The sequence below is a fragment of the Carcharodon carcharias genome, chromosome 9 (genome assembly GCF_017639515.1).
Source record: "Carcharodon carcharias isolate sCarCar2 chromosome 9, sCarCar2.pri, whole genome shotgun sequence".
Taxonomy (NCBI): domain Eukaryota; kingdom Metazoa; phylum Chordata; class Chondrichthyes; order Lamniformes; family Lamnidae; genus Carcharodon; species Carcharodon carcharias.
The window spans coordinates 8,579,768-8,600,782 of record NC_054475.1 but is presented as its reverse complement, the minus strand read 5'-3'; the positions used below and the strand labels follow the sequence as shown (position 1 = coordinate 8,600,782).

At 45.0% G+C, this 21,015-nt stretch overlaps 1 protein-coding gene across 8 annotated transcripts in view; it reads left to right on the top strand.

Moving 5' to 3' along the window:
• The window catches only part of plekha6 (pleckstrin homology domain containing, family A member 6), a 329,654-nt gene that overhangs the window by 192,901 nt on the left and 115,738 nt on the right, over window positions 1-21,015 (top strand). The window contains exon 1 of one of the 8 annotated variants that reach the window (XM_041195229.1): window positions 10,882-10,971. The exons of the other annotated variants lie outside the window; for them this stretch is intronic. The gene's annotated coding sequence lies outside the window, so the exon portion shown is untranslated. Of the gene's footprint in view, window positions 1-10,881; window positions 10,972-21,015 lie in introns of those variants that run through there. 8 annotated transcript variants of the gene reach the window in all.

Below are 21,015 nucleotides of genomic sequence, written 5' to 3'. Positions count from 1 at the left end.
TGTCTCTGCATGTGTGTGAGTGTGTCTGTCTGTGTGTGTGTGATATGTATAGGTCTGAGTTTGTGTGTATGTTGTGTTTGTATGTACGATGGTGTCTTTGTGTGTGTTGATATGCTGTGTAATGGGTCCTTGCAGTGCAAAGGACCGGAAGCTCTTGGTGACCCCTTACTGTTTATGAACACTTTGTAACTGATTACATAATATTGTCTGTGTGATAACAAGGTTGTGTTTCATAATAAAACAGTCACCATCTTGCTTTGCCTCTGCAGAACAGAAATAGCTCAATTCTATCCCCTTGTGTACCATGCATCCGTTGTTGCCTGCTTAATATACATACCAAGGCAAATAGAAATCATTGGCTTTGGCTGCACAATCCCAGGATCGGTGTCCCATTGAAATTTAACACAAGTAAATAAATCTACCCCTTTCCTCTCTAGAAGGTGTTCACACAGGAACCCTTCCTAAAGTGGCTACGTTTTATGTGCATGCTTGGCAATACATTGGCAGGCTTTGTAATTCAGCAGAAAATCACTGACCCCCAACCCTGGCCTCTCCCATTGTCTATGCACGTGCCTTTTCTAGTATGCATCACTGAATCACCATTAGATCATTCCCCCCCCCCCCCACCCTATTCTTAATCCAAGGCTAATTATGGCACCCCAGTAACAATAATTAATTGGCATCTTCCAACTAATGTTTGGATTTAATTTTTCATTTGTCTCATCCAAAGATGGAGCTTCTGACAGTGCGGCATTCCCTCAGTACCGCACTGGAACGTCAGCCTTTACTTTTGTGCTCAAGCCCTGGAATAGGTTTGGAACCCAGAATCTTGAGACTCAGAGATGAGAGTGTGACCGAGTGAGCTATTTTTTTTAAAAAAAAAGCCTTCTGCTGGAGCTTAGAGGAACTGCATTGCTCTTCCAACTCCAGATGCTTGCGATTGCCCACACCAGTGCCCCCTTACATGTCTGAGGGTCGCTGCGGGCGAGGCAAGCAACCCAGAACTGACACCATCTACCCGTGGACACCCAAATAGTCAGCTGATCCTCAGGCCTTTTATTATGAGCGCGTGCTGCTGTCTCTGGATCTAGGTTTGCCGACTCCGATTGGACACGTTCCTGGAGGTCACGTGACCGTCCTGCCTCCAACCACATTGCCCGTTTCCCCCCCCCCTTTCCTTGGCATTGGCCACCTCACGTGACCATTCTCCTCGCACCCCACCTTTCCAGCCTAATTCAGGTAGCCAGTAGCCTTTGTGTTACCCGATTGGGTGGTTTCTGGCAGCCATTCAAACAGCCCCCTTCACACATTTCTCATAATTTTATTACTAATGATAACTAATGTCCAAAATATTTCTAAAAAGATAATTTTGTTTTAATGCTACTATTAATTTCCTCCCTGAGTTGCTAGCAGCAGTTTCCTGGAGTTTAGTCTTAGGCTCTTCGTGACTCCAGGGCAACCCTGGAGGGTTGGCAACCTTAGTCTGGGTGCAGAAAATGGGTCCCACTTTGAGTCAGATTGGAACAGGCTGTTCTTGCACCTTATTGGTGGCTGTAAGTCTTGTGTTCGAACACCAGGATCCACTAGTACTGACAACTTTGCATCAAATGTACTCTCATGAGGAAATAGATTTAAGCTGCAGTATGAATGTTGAGGTGCCTTTGGATCTATGGAAACATAAAACACTTTAGGCAGGTCTATGCTGGACCATGAGCATGATATTCTATTGGACATGTCATTCAGTAGGTCTGCACTGACCCAGAGAACATGTGTTCAAATCCCACCACTGCAATTTGAATTCCGGTTTTAAAAATGTAAGAAGTAACCATAAAACTATTGGATCATTGTAAACATCCAGTCTTGCTTTTCTGAATCCCTTGGTGCTTTGAGTTGCCCTGTGTCCAACCTAATTTAAAGTCTAAATCTCCTGTGAGCAGGTGAAGATGAGGTGGGGTTTTTGGCTAATGGTTAACAAAGCACTTACTCGAAATCAGTACACAAGGAGTTAATCAGCAGCAACCGCAAGGTCTAATCTTGATAATAATTGGTTCATTGAAGCTGAGTGTGTACAGAATGGCAGGTAGAGGGGTGTGTGAGAGAGCAGTTGTCTTGTAGCCCTGGTATGTGTGTGCAGTCCATATGTGAGAAGGGATTTTAAAAAAAGCACTGCAGAGTTTGACAAGGGTGTCAGCCGCTGAAAGGTAGGTCATGTTAGAAGCCAGCGAAAGCAGAAGGACTTGGAGCTGCAGGTTAGGTCAGTGAAGCCTCTTCTTCTCCTTTATCTCATGTGCCTTGAGATGTAACTAGAGTACGCAGCTGACACGGCACGTAAGTGCAGACTATCAACTTAAGTTTACACTCGGTTGAAGCAGTTTTATGCTTGATAACGGATTGCCTGAACTTCTGGGAGCTTTATCTAAGGGAAATGATGGGGTGGTTTTTCGAATCTTTGCGTAGACCTGACGCACGTTGATCCAGGCTCCACTCTGCTCGAGAAGCCTACTTGGCGTAACTGTGGTCAGATTGCGATGAGTGACAAATGTAATGGCAGGATAGGAACCCAGCAATGTTTAAAACGCCACCTCTGGCTAAGGCCTGGGGGTGACCCCCATGTAAATTGTCCGTCTCTCAGTCGGGATGTGTGGCTACAATGGGAATGGCTTTGGGGGCGCAGGGCAGCGCAGTGGGGGTTAACAGGTCGCCCTTTCATCTTTGGGACCTGAATAGAACCCAGATGGGATAGAAATGTATCCCCTGTGCCAATTATTTGCGTCTTAAATGAAATGTGTCTGGCCAAGAATAAATGGGAGCCGCATGCACTTGCACCGCACCCCGCCCCCCCCCCCCCCGGACCCCGGGTTGTCCAAAATGTATGGCTGCTGGACGAATTTGCCCCGGTGCAGTAAAGCTTTGATCTTCTGGAGCAGAGGAAATGGAGCATTTTTTTCCTGCATTTAACCCGCATGCTAACTGGGGGAACTTGGCACAGACTGGGCACCGAGAGCTGGAAAATATTTACTTGGCAGCACCAACGTTCGTCGCTCTTTGAGCAGAACAAAAATGACCAGAAAATGAGCTAATCTGCTGCTTGATGCACTGAAGTAACAAAAAAAAACGTACCTTCTTGCTTCTGCACTGTAAAACAAACTCAACTGGCTAGTTCAGAGCATGCATGCGTGTTTCATTGGCATCTCAACTGAGCCTCCATGAGCATTAATGGATTGTGGATTACAAAGAATGGTCTGTTTATATGTGACTGAGGAATGTGAACCCTTTTAGCTTGAGTTTCATTGTCGCTACTAGCCCATGAAGGCCTTAAACAAAAAAAGCCTGCGTTCATATAGCACCTTTCGCAACCTCCAGACACCTCAAAGCACTTTACAGCCAATGGAATGTTTTTTTTGAAGTGTATTCACTGTTGTAATGTAGAAAATGTGGCTGCCAGTTTGTGCACAGCAAGCTCCCACACACACACACACACAGCAATCTGTGTGATAATGATCAAATGATTTTTCTTTATATGCCGATTGAGGAATAAATATTGGCCAGGCCAATATTTCGACAAAATAGCGCCACAGGATTTTTTTCACATCTGCCCAAGTAGGCGGATGTGACTTCAGTTTAATGTCTTATCCGAAGGACAGAACTTCCAACAGTGCAGCAGTCCCTCAGTGCTGCCCTAGAGCAGCAGTGCAGATTTTTGTGCTCAAGCCCTGGAGTGGGACTTGAACCAGGAATCTTGTAATTCAGAGGCAAGAGCACTACCAGCTGAGCTGCAGCTGACATAGGATGTATGTGGGTTGCCGGATTGGCTGAGATCTGTGGGGGGCTCAATGTGCTCTTTTGGATTTATACTCTTTTTGGACATGACTTTACATTTCACATGCCGATTGAGAGAGAGTCCGCTGCACGTGATTGGTTGGCAGAGGTGATCTTCTGGCGCAGTGCGTAGTGTCCATGTCCCTGAGCTAGAAGCTTTGGGCTCGAGTCCTACCCCAGGACTTGAAGATGCGTTTGTAACAAGGCCAGACAGGTGAGTATCAAACTGAAAATCCTTCCAACACACGCCTACGGCAGGCGGTAAGAGTGGGAGAGATTCCTGCTCAGCTGTGTGATGGAAGAATGTGGGAGCCTTCACCATCACTGTCCATAGCGCCAGACTACAACATGCATGTAAAATTGTATATCACCACAGCAATTCGGGCTTCCTGAGTGAAGTGTAACATGCCCACCACCACTCATTAACTAGATTGAGTTCCTCCCATGTTGCTAAATTGTAACCTTGCTAACACCTGAGAGGCAGTCAATCAGTGGGTCTGGTATTCGAACTATTGCCCCATTGGTTCCCATCGCACATTTACGCTTAACCCTCTGGAGGAACCCTAACTAATAAATTTAGCTTCTATTGCTTCTGCATTTTGGTCACAGTGGAATGGGGGTATATTCAAACTGTAGCTCATTATCTGTGGGTAGTTTCTGTCAGTCTGACCCACAAAGCTCTGATATGTCAGCTGTGCTTTCTCTTGTATTTCTTAAGTAGCTGGTTTCTCCTGTTTCACTTTGTGTGGGTCTGGAGGTGGCTGTTTTTAAGGCTGCTGTCTATGCGTTGTGTTAACCTCAAAGTTAAAATACTGTTAGATCAGCAACTCAAGTCGTTGTGAATGAATGGAAAACTGGATGTAAACTTTACATGTGGCCGCCAATGCAACATACCATATACTCATGGACCTTGAACACACCTGTGTGGAGCTTTGAAATGCACTTTTTTTGCCGTTGGGTGAAAAGCTACAGTACAAGGCCCAGCCAAGCCTGAGAAAAGTAAACAAGGTTAGATAAACCTGAAGTGATAAGCCATTTAGGCTATGAGGTGTCAGCTGTGGCTCAGTTGGTAATACTCTTGCCTCTCATTAGAACATTGTGGGTTCAGGTCCCACTGTAGAGGGTTAACCGTGTAATCTAGGCTGACACTTCAGTCCATTGGTAAGAAATGCTGCACTTTCTCAGGTGCTATCTTCCAAACAAAACATTAAATTAAAGCCCCTTCACCCCTTTCAAATATTGTCAAAGTACAAGACTCCATGGCACTATTTGAAGAAGAACAGTGTCGCCCCGGCCAATGTTTATCCCTGAAGCAACAAACGGGAAAAAGTTTTTTATCTAGCCGTTACCACAATGCTGTTTGTAGGAACTTGCTGTGTGCAACTCTGCTCGAACATCCCCGCTGACTCCTGGGAGGCCCTGGGCTTGTGACTGATCAAAGTGGAGACGGCTCATCCAGGAAGGTGCGAAGCACATCGAGAGACTTCAGTGCAAAGACGCAGAGGTGAAGTCAGAGGAACTTCACAAACCTCCAAACACCTCATTTACCCAATGCTTCAAGTACCACCTGTCCCCGCATGGGGCAGAGTCTGCAGATTGTGCACTGCACTTTATCAGCCATGTCAGAACCTGTCGAACCGGAATGGAAGCAAGTCATCCTGGATCCCGAGGGACTGCCTGAGAGAGGGCTAGGGTTACAGTCCAGCGTATGTTTGACCTGTAAACTTCTTCCTGCATCCACTTGGACTACAGATGAGATAAAGGAATCCATCTAGTAGGTTTTGAAATATCAACCTTGGCCTGAACAGAACCTTTGAGTGGAACAACACCAGAGTCAACTGCCGGTGCTGGTATTGGTAGCAGCAGTGTCAAGTGATGAAGTAACAGTGTTGCACGAGAACCTGAAACCTTTGTGCGTTGGCTGAAAAGCACATCTTACAATAAAATCTTAATACAAATCTACGACTCAGGCCAAGTGACAAAGCCAGCAACATGTAGAAGTCTCCTAGATCCTTGTTTGGGGTCCCATCTATCACTGGAATCTTCCAGCTTCATACAGTCGCTGCACCATAATATGAAGAAAGAGATCCATTGATCCCAATGGGCAAAGGGCCTACCCCTGTGTGCCTCAGTATAGCTCAAGTGTGCCTTGACTTCTGTGCATGAAATTCATTGGTTGCAAAGTGCTTTGGAACGTCCTGAAAGACTGAAAAAGAAGCTATACAAATGTAAGCTTTTTTTTTTACAGGAATTCACACTGAGGTGAATGTGAGGCAGGCTTGAGTGAATTGTCTCTTGGCCAGGACAGTTTAGCAGGTCTTTGGGCATGTGCTGTGTTTTTATAATACACAAATGCATTGGTTGTGCATAGACAGTTGTGGCTGGTTGAGTTCCATTGGTTTAATTTATCTTCTAGATCCACACTTCCCTACATTTCTTCAGCTCTTGTGCACCATACCAGATAGAAAACTTGGCGCAGTGGGTGGTGCCCCTTTAGCTGGGCCAGAAGCTCTGGGTTCAAGTCCCACTCCAGGACTTGATATCCGCGGAAGGTCCCTTCGTAACGTGGCCAAGCAGATTGATTATCAGCCTGTAAATCCTTCCAATACGCTTAATGGCAGGCAGTAAGAGTGGGACAGTTTCCTGATCAGCCATACTGCAGAAAGCAACATCAAACCACTACAGCATTTTGCCAAGTGTAATCATGGACCAATTCATTGGTCACCAACACTCTCTTGGGGCATTGTACCTGAAGGAGGAAGAGGAGTATTTTGAAGAGGCCCTTCAGCCCATCAAGTCTGCACCGACACATGAGAAACACCTGACCTACCTACCTAATTCCATTTATCAACACTTGGCCCATAGCCTTGAATGTTATGATGTGCCAAGTGCTCATCCAGGTACTTTTTAAAGGATGTGAGACAACCGCCTCCACCACCCTCCCAGGCAGCGCATTCCAGACCGTCACCACCCTCTGGGTAAAAAAGTTTTTCCTCACATCCCCCCTAAATCTCCTGTCCCTCACCTTGAACTTGTGTCCCCTCATGCCTGACCCTTCAACTAAGGGGAACAGCTGCTCCCTATCCGCCCTGCCCATGCCCCTCATAATCTTGTACACCTCGATCAGGTCGCCCCTCAGTCCTCTCTGCTCCAACAAAAACAACCCAAATCTATCCAACCTCTTTTCATAATTTAAATGTTTCATCCCAGGCAACATCCTGGTGAATCTCCTCTGCACCCCCTCCAGTGCAATCACATCCTTCCTATAATGTGGCAACCAGAACTGCACACAGTACTCCAGCTGTGGCCTCACCAAGGTTCTATACAACTCCAACATGACCTCCCTACTTTTGTAATCTATGCCTCGATTGATAAAGGCAAGTGTCCCATATGCCTTTTTCACCACCCCACTAACATGCCCCTCTGCCTTCAGAGATCTATGGACACACATGGCAAGGTCCCTTTGTTCCTCAGAACTTCCTAGTGTCATGCCGTTCATTGAATACTTCCTTGTCAAATTACTCCTTCCAAAGTGTATCATCTCACACTTTTCAGGGTTAAATTCCATCTGCCACTTATCTGCCCATTTGACCATCTTGTCTATATCTTCCTGTAGCCCAAGACACTCAACCTCACTGTTAACCACCCGGCCAATCTTTGTGTCATCCGCAAACTTACTAATCCTTCCCCCCACATAGTCATCTATGTCGTTTGTATAAATGATGAATAATAGGGGACCGAGCACAGATCCCTGTGGTACGCTACTGGACACTGGCTTCCAGTCACTAAAGCATCCATCTGTCATCACCCTCTGCCTCCTACAACTAAGCCAATTTTGAACCCACCTTACCAAACTACCCTGTATCCCATGTGCATTTGCCTCCTTTATAAGTCTCCCATGTGGGACCTTGTCAAAGGCTTTGCTGAAATCCATATAAACTACATCAACTGCACTACCCTCATCTACACACCTGGTCACTTCCTCAAAAAATTCAATCAAATTTGTGAGGCGTGACTTCCCTCTGACAAAGCCATACTGACTATCCCTGATCCCTTTTCCGTCGGGATGGCTGATTTTATTGAATGCCCATGATGCATGATGCTACTGGTGATTCTAAACATGGCATAACTGTTCTGAAAATAGAGCTGAATCAATGTGCGTGACTGAAATGTATTATAGGGCAATTATTGAAATTTCCAGCTGTTGTAATAATTAATTAACTTGATGAGTTGTAAATTTCCATTCATGTTTTAATATCAGTATACACTCCCTGGTATGTTTATTACACACGAAAATAATTGAAACATTATGTCATAATTTAAGCAACATTTGTTGGCAGAAAGTGTCTGCCTGGGGGAAGCATGCCACCTTCTGGTTTGACTGTGGGAGCCTATGTCTAACATGTTCTAAATGTGAAGACTGCATGCACTCCCTGTCGACAAAAACTTACTTCCTGTTGTCATGTTTTTGTCACACTCTTGTAACAACTTTTTCCCATCCACATTTGTCATGGGGTCCACCTATGTAAACTGGTCACGCTGTCATTACACTGTCTGCCTGTGGTGGTGCTGCTGTGCTGCTGTTGTGTGTCTCCCAGGCACTGCAGGGCAACTCCGACAATGTATGTGCAGTATCGCCATGGGAACCAACTTATATTTACTGCAGACCTTCCTTCATTTGCTTTGTAAATTCCCGGTGTTCCAAAAACAGCCTATCCACTGACTCACAATGAGCACTATTGTATTGTTAGGTCCATGTATTTTACAGGCGTATCCTTACGCGTATCGATTGTCTTGGCAGAGCTGTCAAACATTGGAGCAAATTTAGGAGTAATATTTGCAAATTTAAGTATCTGGCGTTGTGTTTATTTTTAAGATCAAGATGTATTACAGTCATAGAAACATACAGTACAGAAGCAGGCCTTTGGGCCTAGTGTATCTGTACTGGCTTTATGAAAGAGCTATCCAATTAGCTGCACTCCCATGCTCTCTTCCCATTGCCCTACAGATTTTTCCCTTCAGTTTCCTCTTGTATTGAATCTGTTTCCACCACTTAGGCAGTGTCTTCCAGATCATATCAACACACTGCAGAAAATAATTTCTCCTCATCGCCCCTCTGTTTTTGCCAAACACCTTAAACCTGTGTCGTCTAATTCCGGTTCCGTAGATCTGCCAATGGAAACAGTTTCCCCCTTATTTACTCTATATAAAAACCCTCTATTAAATCTCCCCTTAACCTCCTTTACCCTTGGAGAAAAGTTCCAACTTCCCTAATCTCTCCACTTAAAAAGCCTTGCATTTATATAGTGCCTTTCACGACCACCAGATGTCCCAGCTGCTTTACAGCCAATGACATACTTCTGAACTGTAGTCTCTGTTGTAATGTAAGAAACACAGCCACCAATTTGCACACAGCAATCAGGTAACTTATTTTTTGAAATTTGATTGAGGGATAAATGTTGGTCAGGATACCGGGGACAACTCCCCTGCTTTTCTTTGGAATGGAGCCATGGGATATTTTGTGTCTACCTGAGAAAACAGATGACGCCTTGGGTTTAACGTCTCACCTGAGAAAAAGTACCTCAGACAGTGCAGCAATCCCTCAGTGTTGCTTTGGAACCAGTCTAGATTTTGGTGCTCAAGCGTCTGTCTGGGACATCAACCCACAGCCACCTGGTTCTGGCAGTGAACATGTGACCCACTGAGCCACGAATCTGAAATCCCTCCTCCCTTTGCTCCTTTCACTCTGCTCTGTACCCTTTCCAAATCAGTTAAAAATGACCTATATTGTTTGACGAAAATGAACGATCTCCAGTAAAGTGCAGAGGAGGGGAGTCCACACTTTCAATTCCTACGGAGCTGCAATAAAATATTTTATAAATGAAAGCAGATTGTAGCCTTGGTTGAGGAGACTCTACATACTTTGGGTCCTTGAGTCTATCCAACTGTGCCGCCGAGTAACTCCAGATAGTGGTGCTTTATCGCATGGGCTGTGTTTGCCTGTGTCTCGCCCTTCTGTTAGGTATTTTCCCTGAGATAATAAACAAATCACTCTTTTTTTGGGGAGAATAAAATGCAGGTCCGACAAGCTAGTTCTACACAGAACCCAGCAGGGTTCCTAGGATGGTATGAGCTTGTTAAGCTTTGGTTGCACCCATGTGCCAGAGCAATGCCAGGTTTTCTAGTATTTCCACATAACTGAAGTCCCCCCCTCCCCACAGTACCATTCTAGTAAATCTCCCCTGTGACCTCTTAGAACCACAGAACGGTAAAGCGCAGAAGGAGGCCATTTGGCCCATCCTGCTGGTCTGGCTCTTTGAGAGGGTTGTCCAATTTAGTCTCACGTTCAGCCTATTTCTCCCCTCAAAACCCTGCAGACGAGACCTCTTCAAGTACAGGCCCAAGTCTTTTTTGCCAGTCCAATGGAACCTGATCCCACCAGCCTTTGAGGGAGTTCCACATTTCCTTATTATTTTAAGAAAACTGATTGTTTGATACTCAGGGCCTAATATTAACTCATTGACAACCCAGTCACTGAGACTTAGTTAAAATTGGGCCCTTGACTGTTAGTTTTGTCATTGTGAATGGAAGGCTGTGATTGGCTTTACTTGAGGAACCAAGGCTCAATCACAGGGAAAGTTCCTCTGTTGTTTAGAATGAAGTTCTTTGTTGCTGATGACTTCTAAGTCCCTGACTTGTTGTGGGTGCTGTTTGTAAATTCTCAGGTCTATAGGTGGGGTAGGAGCATGTTTCAATGGAGTAGTATTGAGAATGCTCACCGTGCGGCACTGATACTCCATCATAAATTAATTATTAAAATTGAAAATACACTAAGCTTCGTGAACATAGTCTGAAAGGCACTCAGTTAAATATGTCAATGAATAATGAATGTTTAGAAATTTGGCACCAGTGATAATTTTTTATGTGTAATGCATATGGGGTATGGGTGTAATGCATTACACCATGTTTTGTAAGCTATGGGTTAGGACCACTTGATATAACTTTGCTTCCCTCTCCCCAGTTGTCATCTTCTGTCAAGTTCATGAGGCAGGATAGGAGTGGACGGAATTGTGGTTTCACTTCTGATGTTTGGAAGATAAGAATGAACTGCAAAACCTATGCCTGACGTGAAAATAATGGTGTTCTACAATGGTGTGTGTGAGTGAGTGTGAGATACACTTGTAAAAGCTGCCTAAAACCCAGAGCGCTGGATCCAAAACTGGCTACACTCAGCTAAAGGACATTCTTAACACACAGGGCAGAATTTTACGCTCGACGTGCGGGTGTGCACTCGACACACCCGAGTGTAAAATGACACGCGATGATGTCGAGCGTGCGTCCCGATGTCATCGCGCTCTCATGCGATATTTAGTTCGGCGGGCGTGCGCTGGAGTCGGCTGCGCGCCCACCGATAATTAAAGGGCCTATTAAGACCATTAACAAGCTAATTCAGTTCAATTCTACGCTGTCTGTCCAACCTTACAGTTGGCGGGCAGGTGAAAAGGCCTTTGCATTGTTTAAACAAACGTTAAATAAAAACTTTATTTTGGAATTAAAAACACGTTCCATCTCATGACAGAGTCACAGGAGGGGACATGTTTTATTAAATGTTTACTGTCTTTGTTCATTTTTTATAAAAGTGCTTCAATCCCCCTGAGGCAACTCTGTGCCCCGGGGAGATCGAAGTGCTCTTTCGTGGGCGTGTGCCAAATGCACACTAGGCCCGGCTCTCCCTCTTCCTCCCACCCACACAGGTAGCACTCAGCGCTGCCGCTTGCAATCCACACAGGGTGGGCCTTAATTGGCTGTCCTCCCCCCTCCACCTGCCCCCATCAAGGACCCTCGCCAAGGGCAAAATCCTGCCGATAGAGACAGTATTTGCAATACATACACCATTCAGCCTAACTCGTCTAAGGAGCTTATGCTGCATTGATCCCAGGCCCAACTATCTTCAGCTGCTTCATCAGTGACCTTCCTTCCATCATGTGGTCAGAAGTGGGGATGTTCACTGATGATTGCACAACATTCAGGATAATTCGTGACTCCTCAGATACTGAAGCAATCCATGTCCAAATGTAGCAAGACCTGGACATTATGCAGGTTTGGGCTGAAAAGTGGCAAATAACTTTCATGCCACACAAGTGCCAGACAATGACCATCTCCAACAAGAGAGAATCTAACCATCGCCCCTTGACATTCAATGACATTAGCATCACTGAATCCTCTTCTATCAACATCCTGAGGATTACCATTGACCGTAAGCTGAACTGGACTAGCCATATAAATACTGTGGCTACAAGAGCAGGTCGGAGGCTAGGAATCCTGCGGCGAGTAACTCACCTCCTTACTCACCAAAGCCTGTCCACCATCTACAAGTCACAAGTCAGGAACATGGTGGAATACTCCCCATTTGCCTGGATGAGTGCAGCTCCCACAACACTCAAGAAGCTTGACACCATCCAGGACAAAGCAGCCTGCTAAATTGGCACCCCATCCACAAACATTCACTTCCTCCACCCCTGATGCACAGTGGTTGTAGTCTGTACCATCTACAAGATGCACTGTAGGAACTCGCCAAGGCTCCTTAACCAGCACCTTCCGTACCCCCTCCCATCGATAAGGACAAGGACAGCAGACACTGCCACCTGGAAGTTCTCCTCCAAGTCGCTCACCATCCTGACTTGGAAATATATCGCCGTTTCTTCACTGTCGCTGGGCCAAAATTCTGGAACTCCCTTCCCAACAGCACTGTGGGTGTACCTATACCACATAGACTGCAGCGGCTCAAGAAGGCAACTCACCACCCACTTTTCAAAGGCAATTTGGGATGGGCGATAAATGCTGGCCTAGCCAGTGACACCCACATCCCATGAATGAATTTTTAAAAATGAGCCTCCTCCAACCTTACTTCATCTAATCCTATCATTATATTCTCCTATACCTTGCCATCTGGCTCTCCTCTAATGCATTTGCATTATTCACCTCAATTAATCAATGTAATGGCGAGTCCCACACTCTGATCAGTCCCCAAGCAAAGAAATGTTTATGTCAAATTCCCCATTGAATTATTAGTAACCATGTTCCACCATCAGCACTAATTTTGGACTCCAGCACAGGTGGAAATATTTTCACCAGACCCACCGCAAAGGACCCTTCACAATGTTAAACTATATCGGCCGTTCCTTCGCTGTCGCTGGGTCAAAACTTTAGAGCTCCCTCCCTAACAGCGCTGTGGGTGTATCTACACCACGTGGACCGCAGCGGTTCAAGAAGGCAGCTCACCACCACCTTCCCAAGGGCAATTAAGGATGGGAATGAATTAAATTAAAAATTAAGGGGCTGGTTTACCATCAGATAAACTCCAACTGGAGTAATAAAGCATCTCTTTGCTTCTCAATTGACCATGAGTAGCCTATGCACTGAGAGAATGGACAAGGTGTGCAGGTGATGGCAGTGTAAAGTGCAGAGTGGTCGCAGATTGGGAGGGTCTGGTGTTGAAACCTCCTGGGGATAAGTCCCAACTAGGAATGGCGATCCTACGCGGAGCCAGGTTACAAGATGGAGCGCTCTGGCAGCGAAACAGTCTTTAGCTTGTCGCTCACAATGTAGGAGCTTGTGGCCCAGACCGATGAGGGCTCACGTACAGAAGAGGGAGTGGAGTTTGGGGTGTGGGGGCTGGGGATATGGATGGAGAGAATGTAAATAGTGCAATGTTTTGAGCTTATCAGTACAGCGATCAAGTGTGTACTAATCGGTGCTCTGAACATGAAAACAATTTTCTTTAGAAAATAAGAGATGAAAGAAAATGTAAAACTACAAAGTGGAAATGTGTGGCATTTTAATTTGGTTAAAACATTCCTCGTTGGTCTGGAATCCAGCCCAGGGAAAGAGGGCCAGCAATGGCAGAGATTTCCTTGGCTTTCAGTGTGTGTTTACATGGCTATTGTGAGAGCCCTGTTTATTTTTTTGGAATTCAGTCACCTCATCCTGTGCTAATATTATGAAGGCAGTGAGGCAGCAGTGATAAAATGTTCACTATTAGGGAAAAAAAATTTCCAGAGCTGTTGTGGAGAAATAAATAGGAAGGGGAGGGACAGTGTGGAGTGTGGATTTGTGAGGGTAGGAAGGGACAGTGTGGACCATAGGACACAGGGAGGTAAGGACATGGGGCGGGCAATGGGGAGCTTACATGGGTAAAAAGATGAGGACAGGAAGGATAATGTGAGTGAAGAGGTTGAGGGGGGGGTGGAAGTGTGGAGCTTAGAGGGGTATAAGGGTGATATCAGGGTAAGGAAATGGAAAACCATGGATGTCTAGTTAAGGGCCAGGGTCAACTTGAGTAAGGAGGTTGTACGACTAGAGGAACAATGAGTCCGAAAGACATAGTTTGATGGATAAGAGATGAAGAGGCTAAATGGTGGAATTAAAGTAAGAAGTTGAGCTCAGCTGGTGTGCGGGGGGGAGGGGGGGGGTGGTGGAAGAGTGTTAGATTTTCATTTGATCCAATCCTTTTTTTTATTAACCACAACCTTCTCTGTCAGCAAACTGACCCTTGTACATCCGGGGCAGAGTTGGTGATGGCGAGTGAATCAAACTTTTGTGCGTCGATAGCCTAATGCAATGACACCCTCTTCCTCAGCTGAGAGACAGGCCACTGTGTATATGGCAGATAGCTCCATAATGAAGAATGATGATGGGATGAGGTTGCCAACTCAGGCTGAGTGTATTCCTGAAGATTTCATTTCATGACTCCCCCTACCCCAACCCCCGCACTCCAATCCTCAGTCCACCCTCCAGTTGCACTACCCCACCACGCCAGTTGAAAAGGGAGCGCACTTTTTTGATGCTTAACTGGATTAATCTTGGATATTAGTGACATAACCCTTCCACACGCCCGTCCCCCTCCCCCCACCCCGCCACCCCTTTCCCCTAATCGCCGATATTTTTCTGGTTAATAAATGAAGGCTTGTGAAGAAAATGGAATACAAAAAGAACCCACAGTTTTGTTGAATGGCCCTATGATTTCTTCCGCTGGGTTTTTGCTCGCAGCAGCGACCTGAGGATGAATCTTCAATTCCTGGAGACCACAGGGCAATCCTGGAGGGTTGGCAATCCTAAGCGCATGTGACTGACCGAATGCAGGTGCCTTTTTTGGGAACAAAACTGGACACTAGTTGAAGCCAGCGAATTGTAAAAGGAGGATAGAGACACTGGTATTTTAAACCATGGCATCATGAAATGAGCGCCCTTCCCTTGGGAGATTGGAGTTAAAACTGTTCCTGAGATTAGCGGAGAGTATTGCGTCTGTTCAGCTGGAGAAACAGGTGGTGGTGTGGTATTTTCCCCTCAGGCAGCGGTTACTAAAGGGATCTGCTCATGAATAGCACTTGCAGGCTTGGGGAGCTGGTCGGAAACCCTCGTGATCTCTGTGATTGCAGCCGGCAGACCTGACAACCTGAATTTGAACTAGAAGTAGGCCTAGAATGAGGCATTTGGAGCAATATTTAAGGTATTTAACCCAGAGGGCGGGAGAAACCTCTCTACACCGAGAGTTGAGGCCGTGGAATTCACTCCCAGTGTTAGTGTTTGAGGCAGAAACTATGTCAACATTTAAGATTAGATTGCATAGGTGGCTGAAGAATGGTGAGTAGAGATTGGAGCAAGATTGGTAAACGTGCTGATGATTATTTACTCATGTGATAAGTAAGCGTGAACACAGACCTGTTGTAACCTCTTTGTATTTCTGTGAATTAGTAGCTGCGACTCCTTTTTGTCTTGCGATCAATTTCAGGTTAGTTTCCTGCATTTAGAAGTATCCATTTCGTATGTGTTCAGGATGCTTTGATTTAGTCAGCCAGGTGTTCGATGTGTGTGGAAACCCATCACCTTCTTTAAAAATGGCCAACCCCAATTGCCTGATACTGAGTCTGCATTCTCACTTACTAAACCTAAAAGGCTTCGGGGGGAAAGCATCGTCACAGATGCCAAAGCGTGTGCAGAGAGAGGGAGAATGACATTGTCCATAGCTAAAAGGGTTAAATTACGAGGATAAATGATACAGAGTAGGCTTGTGTCCCCTCTAGTATAGAAGATTAAGGGGTGATATAATTGAGGAATTTAAGATGGTTAAATGATTTGATGGGGTGGATAAAGGGAAACAATTTCCTCATGTCCTAGAACAAGGGGGTAAAATGTTAAAGTTAGAACTAGGCTGTTCAGGGGTGATGTCAAGAAGCATTTCTTCAAACAAGGAGTAGTGTAAGTCTGGAACTCCCTCTCTCCCTTTCGGGGGGAGAGAGAGAGTTCCAGACTGAGGCTGGAGGTGGTTAATTTAATTTTGAGACTGAGGTTGGTGGAGTTTTGTTAGAGAGGGTATTGAATGATATGGAGCTAAAGGAATAAAGGAACTGAAGGTAAATGGAGTTAAGATACAGTTATCCAAAATCTGATTGAATGGCATAACAAGCTTGAAGTGGTTCATGGTCTTACTCCTTTGTTACCATGAATCCTGTGCTGGAACCAAAAGCAGAAACCTTGATTATATTCTAAGCTTATTGTAAATGTTGGGTCCTGCTTTATATTCCAGAATAGATCCCTCTGAATCAAACAGTCTGGCCCTATTCTTGGCTGTCACCTTGTGTTTTACTTGACTCTGGCCCTTATTCTAACATGCCTGTGAATAAGCCCTATGAGCCAGAGTGAGTCCTCTGCTTCAGCATTTGGAATTTAAACACAGCTTTGTGCTTATTAATAACAATTCCCCCTTTCAAAAGCCTAGGGAATAACTGGAGCTTTCAAACCGACTGATCAAGGCATATAGAGTGGATGCAGGTGGATGGAATTGTGATACAGAACAGCCCTGATCTAATTGAATGGCGGGCGGAACAGGCTTGAGGGGCTGAAAGGCCTAGGTGTGTTCCTATGTATCTCCCCAACCCCATCCTAATGTAAAAGCACAACTCCAAGAGATGTAATCACCATGACCACATCCCAGTAGGTGGACGAGGGGTTGCTAGTCCTGTCGTTTCTTTTAGCTTTAGCAGCATCGCTAATTCATCTTCACCCAGCTTGGGAGACTGCTTCACAATTCACAGTGGCTTCGATTAATTTGGATGATTCCAACAAAAAATTTTTGTGCAAAAGAATGCTTTTGAATTCTCAAGAGTGGACAGTCACTTCAATAGTATGAACCAGATGGTGCACTGAGTGACCCCTCAGTTGCTAAACCAGCAGGATTCCAACCTAAAATAAATATTAATTCTAGTAAATTGAGATTCAGCGAAAACAATCCCAGCCGCACGGCTCCTCCTGATTTCTTGTCTTATAATCAACCACCATCACTGTGGAACACAGCCTCCTCCAGGACCAGCGATGGAAGTTTGATCACTCTGAGTTCAGTTCCGATTCCAGCACCTCTGGAAGGATGAATTGGTCATGGAAGGGATGGCAGATTTACGAGAACAATACCAGGGTTAGAAGGATTAAATTAAGTAGCAGGCTGTATAAAATAAGTTCGTACTGCCTTGAACAAACAGAAGACTGCAGTGTGATCTAATTGAGGTGTTTGAGATGATTAAAGGGTTTGATACAACACATTGACACTATTTCTGCTGATGGGTGAGTCCAGGACAAGGAGACATAACCTTAAATTTAGAACTAGGCTGTTCAGGGGTGATGTCAGGAAGCACATCTTCATGCTGAGGGTAGTAGAAATATAGAATTCACTCCTCCCAAAAGTTGTCGAGGCTGGGGTTCAATGTCAATTCTGAGATGGATAGATTTTTGTTAGGGAATGGTATTTGGAGTTGGGAACTGCAGGTGACAGAATCATCCAAGATCTAATTGAACGTGTTAATAGCCTCAAGTCTGTTCCTATTCCTATGTATCTTGCTCTGCTAAGCAAATTGGAGATTGGCATTTAATAACTTCTCAACATGCAATTCAGTTCACACAATAATACCTGAAAAAACTCAGCAGGTCTGGCAGCATCGGCAGAGGAGAGCACAGTTGACGTTTCGAGTCCTCATGACCCTTCAACAGGACAGTTCTGTTGAAGGGTCATGAGGACTCGAAACGTCAACTTTGTTCTTCTCCGCCGATGCTGCCAGACCTGCTGAGTTTTTCCAGGTGTTTTTGTTTTGGATTTCCAGCATCCGCTGTTTTTTGTTTTTATATAAGTTCCCACAGTGTTTGATCGCAACTTCTGAGAGTCCAATCGTTTGCCACCAATGGTAGTCACCCCTTTAGCGACCACAGGGACTTTCTAAAGCCTCCTCCCTTCTTGAAGCACTTGCTGTGTTGTGTTGACTAGAGCTTGAAAACTGGGTGCTAAAACATCCTCTGCAAATGAAAAGTGATCTCCAAAAATCCTGTGCTGATGGTAAAATGCTGTCACTAACCAGCATTAAAAAAAATGCAGCCCAACCTGTTGTTTAATTGCTCCAATTTATTCTTTTCGAGCCACTACAAGAAGTGAACTTAATTGAGGTTGGTGGCGAAGGGGCACTGGATTACTTTGAGCAATACAGAGCCCGCTGTGTTGTCATTTATCCTCTTGCGCATTAACCTTTTCATCTGTGAGCAAATATTCTTTTCTTAAATTTGCTGACTGAGCTCTCCAAACAGGGCATGTACACACCATGTGCCGGCCACAGTACTCAAAAGCCCATTTAGCTGGTTGGATGGATTTGGTTGAAATTCATGTCGATGCTGTATGATTGAGCCTGTTGAAGCACAACCACTGCAGGAATCTGATTTGAATTCGGCGAGCAGCAAGGCCTGTCATTTTGGCTCCCAAACTAACTTGCTGTCACAGGAGTTGAACGATGATGAAATACTCCACTTCTTTTTTTCCAAATATTTCCTTAACCAAACCCGCAAACTTTGCTCCCTCGCTCGTTAATGATTAACTTTTTTTCTTATTTATTTGAGCGAGCGCTTTTAACTGCAGAAATCAGACACCAGACGGATGCAGCAGCACTTTGGTTTAGCAACACTCAGCCCTGTGGGGCAGAATGACATGGCTTTGGCCTTGGCTTATCCTCTTTTGCCGAGATCCAGAGGGCAATTAGATTTTGGCCAAACTCCTTGTGTTGTTGCAATAATAAAAGCAAAGAACTGCGGATGCTGGAAATCCAAAACAAAAACAGAAACAGAAATACCTGGAAAAACTCAGCAGGTCTGGCAGCATCGGTGGAGAAGAGAACAGTTAAGGTTTCGAGTCCTCATGACCCTTCAACAGAACTTCATGAGGACTCGAAACGTCAACTCTTTTCTTCTCCACCGATGCTGCCAGACGTGCTGAGTTTTTCCAGGTATTTCTGTTTTTGTTTTTGTCTTTGTGTTATTGAACTGAGATTTGCAACATTTTCTGTTCTTGTTAAAGGGATGTTGGTGCTAACGCATAACCTCCACCAGAAATCCCCTTTCCTCTAACCTGAGTCTCTCAGACACCCTTGGCTCCCTTTGCACTGTCTTTAACCATCTAGCCCCCCTGCTCTGGAGTGTCCCCCTAAACTCTCTGCCTCTCTTCCTTTAACATCCTTCTCTTTGGCCAAGATTTTGATCATCCCCCCCCCCCCCACTATCTCCATGCACCAATCAGCTTTATACAATTTGCCTGCGAAATTTAACCCTTTAGTCACCAGTATCATTCAGTGATTCTGCAGTGATCCCTTCCAAGGCCAGTGCACCTTTCTTGAGGTGAGGTGCCCAAACCAGAAGGCAGTACTCCAGTACAGACTTGATCAAGCCTCTGAAGCATCACATCTCACTTTTATATTTCAGCCTTTTTGAGATAAAAGCCAGAATTTCATGAGCCTTTTTGAATACTTTTTGTAACTGTCCTCAAGCTTGTAGTGATCTGTGTATGTGGACATCTTCAAGCCTCTTCTCAATAAAGGAAAAAATTCCAATTTGCCTTTCTTACATTGAAAGTGGACATCCCATTTCCCTACTTTGAACTCCATTTGCCATATTTTGGCTCACTCAGTCTGTCTTGTGACCCTCTGTAACTTCCCACTCCCATCCACAAAGGTGCAGCTTTTGGCTGCGGACCTGAGTTTGGTGAATTTACCCTATAAGTCTTAGTCTGGAGCAATGTGTTGGCCATTGCTACTCAAGTGTGTGTTTTTTTTTGCGGTGCAGAGGTTTCCTAATTGTGATTTCGGTGCTTTTTTTTAGCATCCTTCATTTTCTAAGTTTTAACAGCTTCCCTGTCTGATTCTCTGACCTGTGCTTCTGTCTGGGATGGAACCTCACCAAATTAGGCCAAACATTTACCAGTGTGGAACACCGACTTAAAAAGCACAACTTTAATCCTACACCATGGGGAAAGTTTCTTCTGTGGACTATGTGTAGCAATTACAAAAACATGTTCTACAAATGGCCTGCGATTTCTTTGCATACGACAAACTAAGGAACCCTCCCCACACATCCTCTTGTGTTACCTATTCTTCTTCAAGCTTATTAGTCACACGCCGTAGATTCCCCAGCAATTTGTCGAGATGTGTTCTTTTTAACATCGTGCGTTTCCATTTTGTCTAAACCGAATGTAATATTTTGTGCTTGGAAAATGTCGGAGTATGCACTGCAGAGTGCAGGCGGTTCAGTGAAGCCTATACCAATTAATGTAAGTTATGCCAACTGTGTCACCAAGTGATACAGATGGTTAGTGCTGGGTGTATGGTGGGGATGGGTTCACTGCTCAACACAGCAGTGTGGAATGAGAAGCTGCTTTGTTGACCTACGTTGTGCAGTTGCAACATGACCAATTGATCTTTCTGAAGGGCCGATAAATGTTCCAACGATATACGTTTCCTCCTCTGGGAGTGCCCTGTTCCAAGATGCTTATTGATCCGATGCTCTCTCCCTGATTGTGATTTACACTGTGGTTGGTTGCTGATCTAGTGAGAGAATTGGCTTATTATTCAGAAAGATGAAGCATTTTTGCATCAGGTGTGAATTAAATTTCCTGTGAACTTTGAACCTCAGTTGCCCAGTGACCTCTAAGGATCATAGCTTTGCACAACTATTACTGTCAGATTATGATGCTCTCATATAGCTCTCTCGGGTTCAAAACCTCCTGCATCCAGTGCACACTCTCGCCCATGGTCCCCTGGTTTGAACCAGCACTTTATGACCCAAGTCCCACCCCACTCCTCACCCCCACACCATCGCATTCTGTCTTGTTTTTAA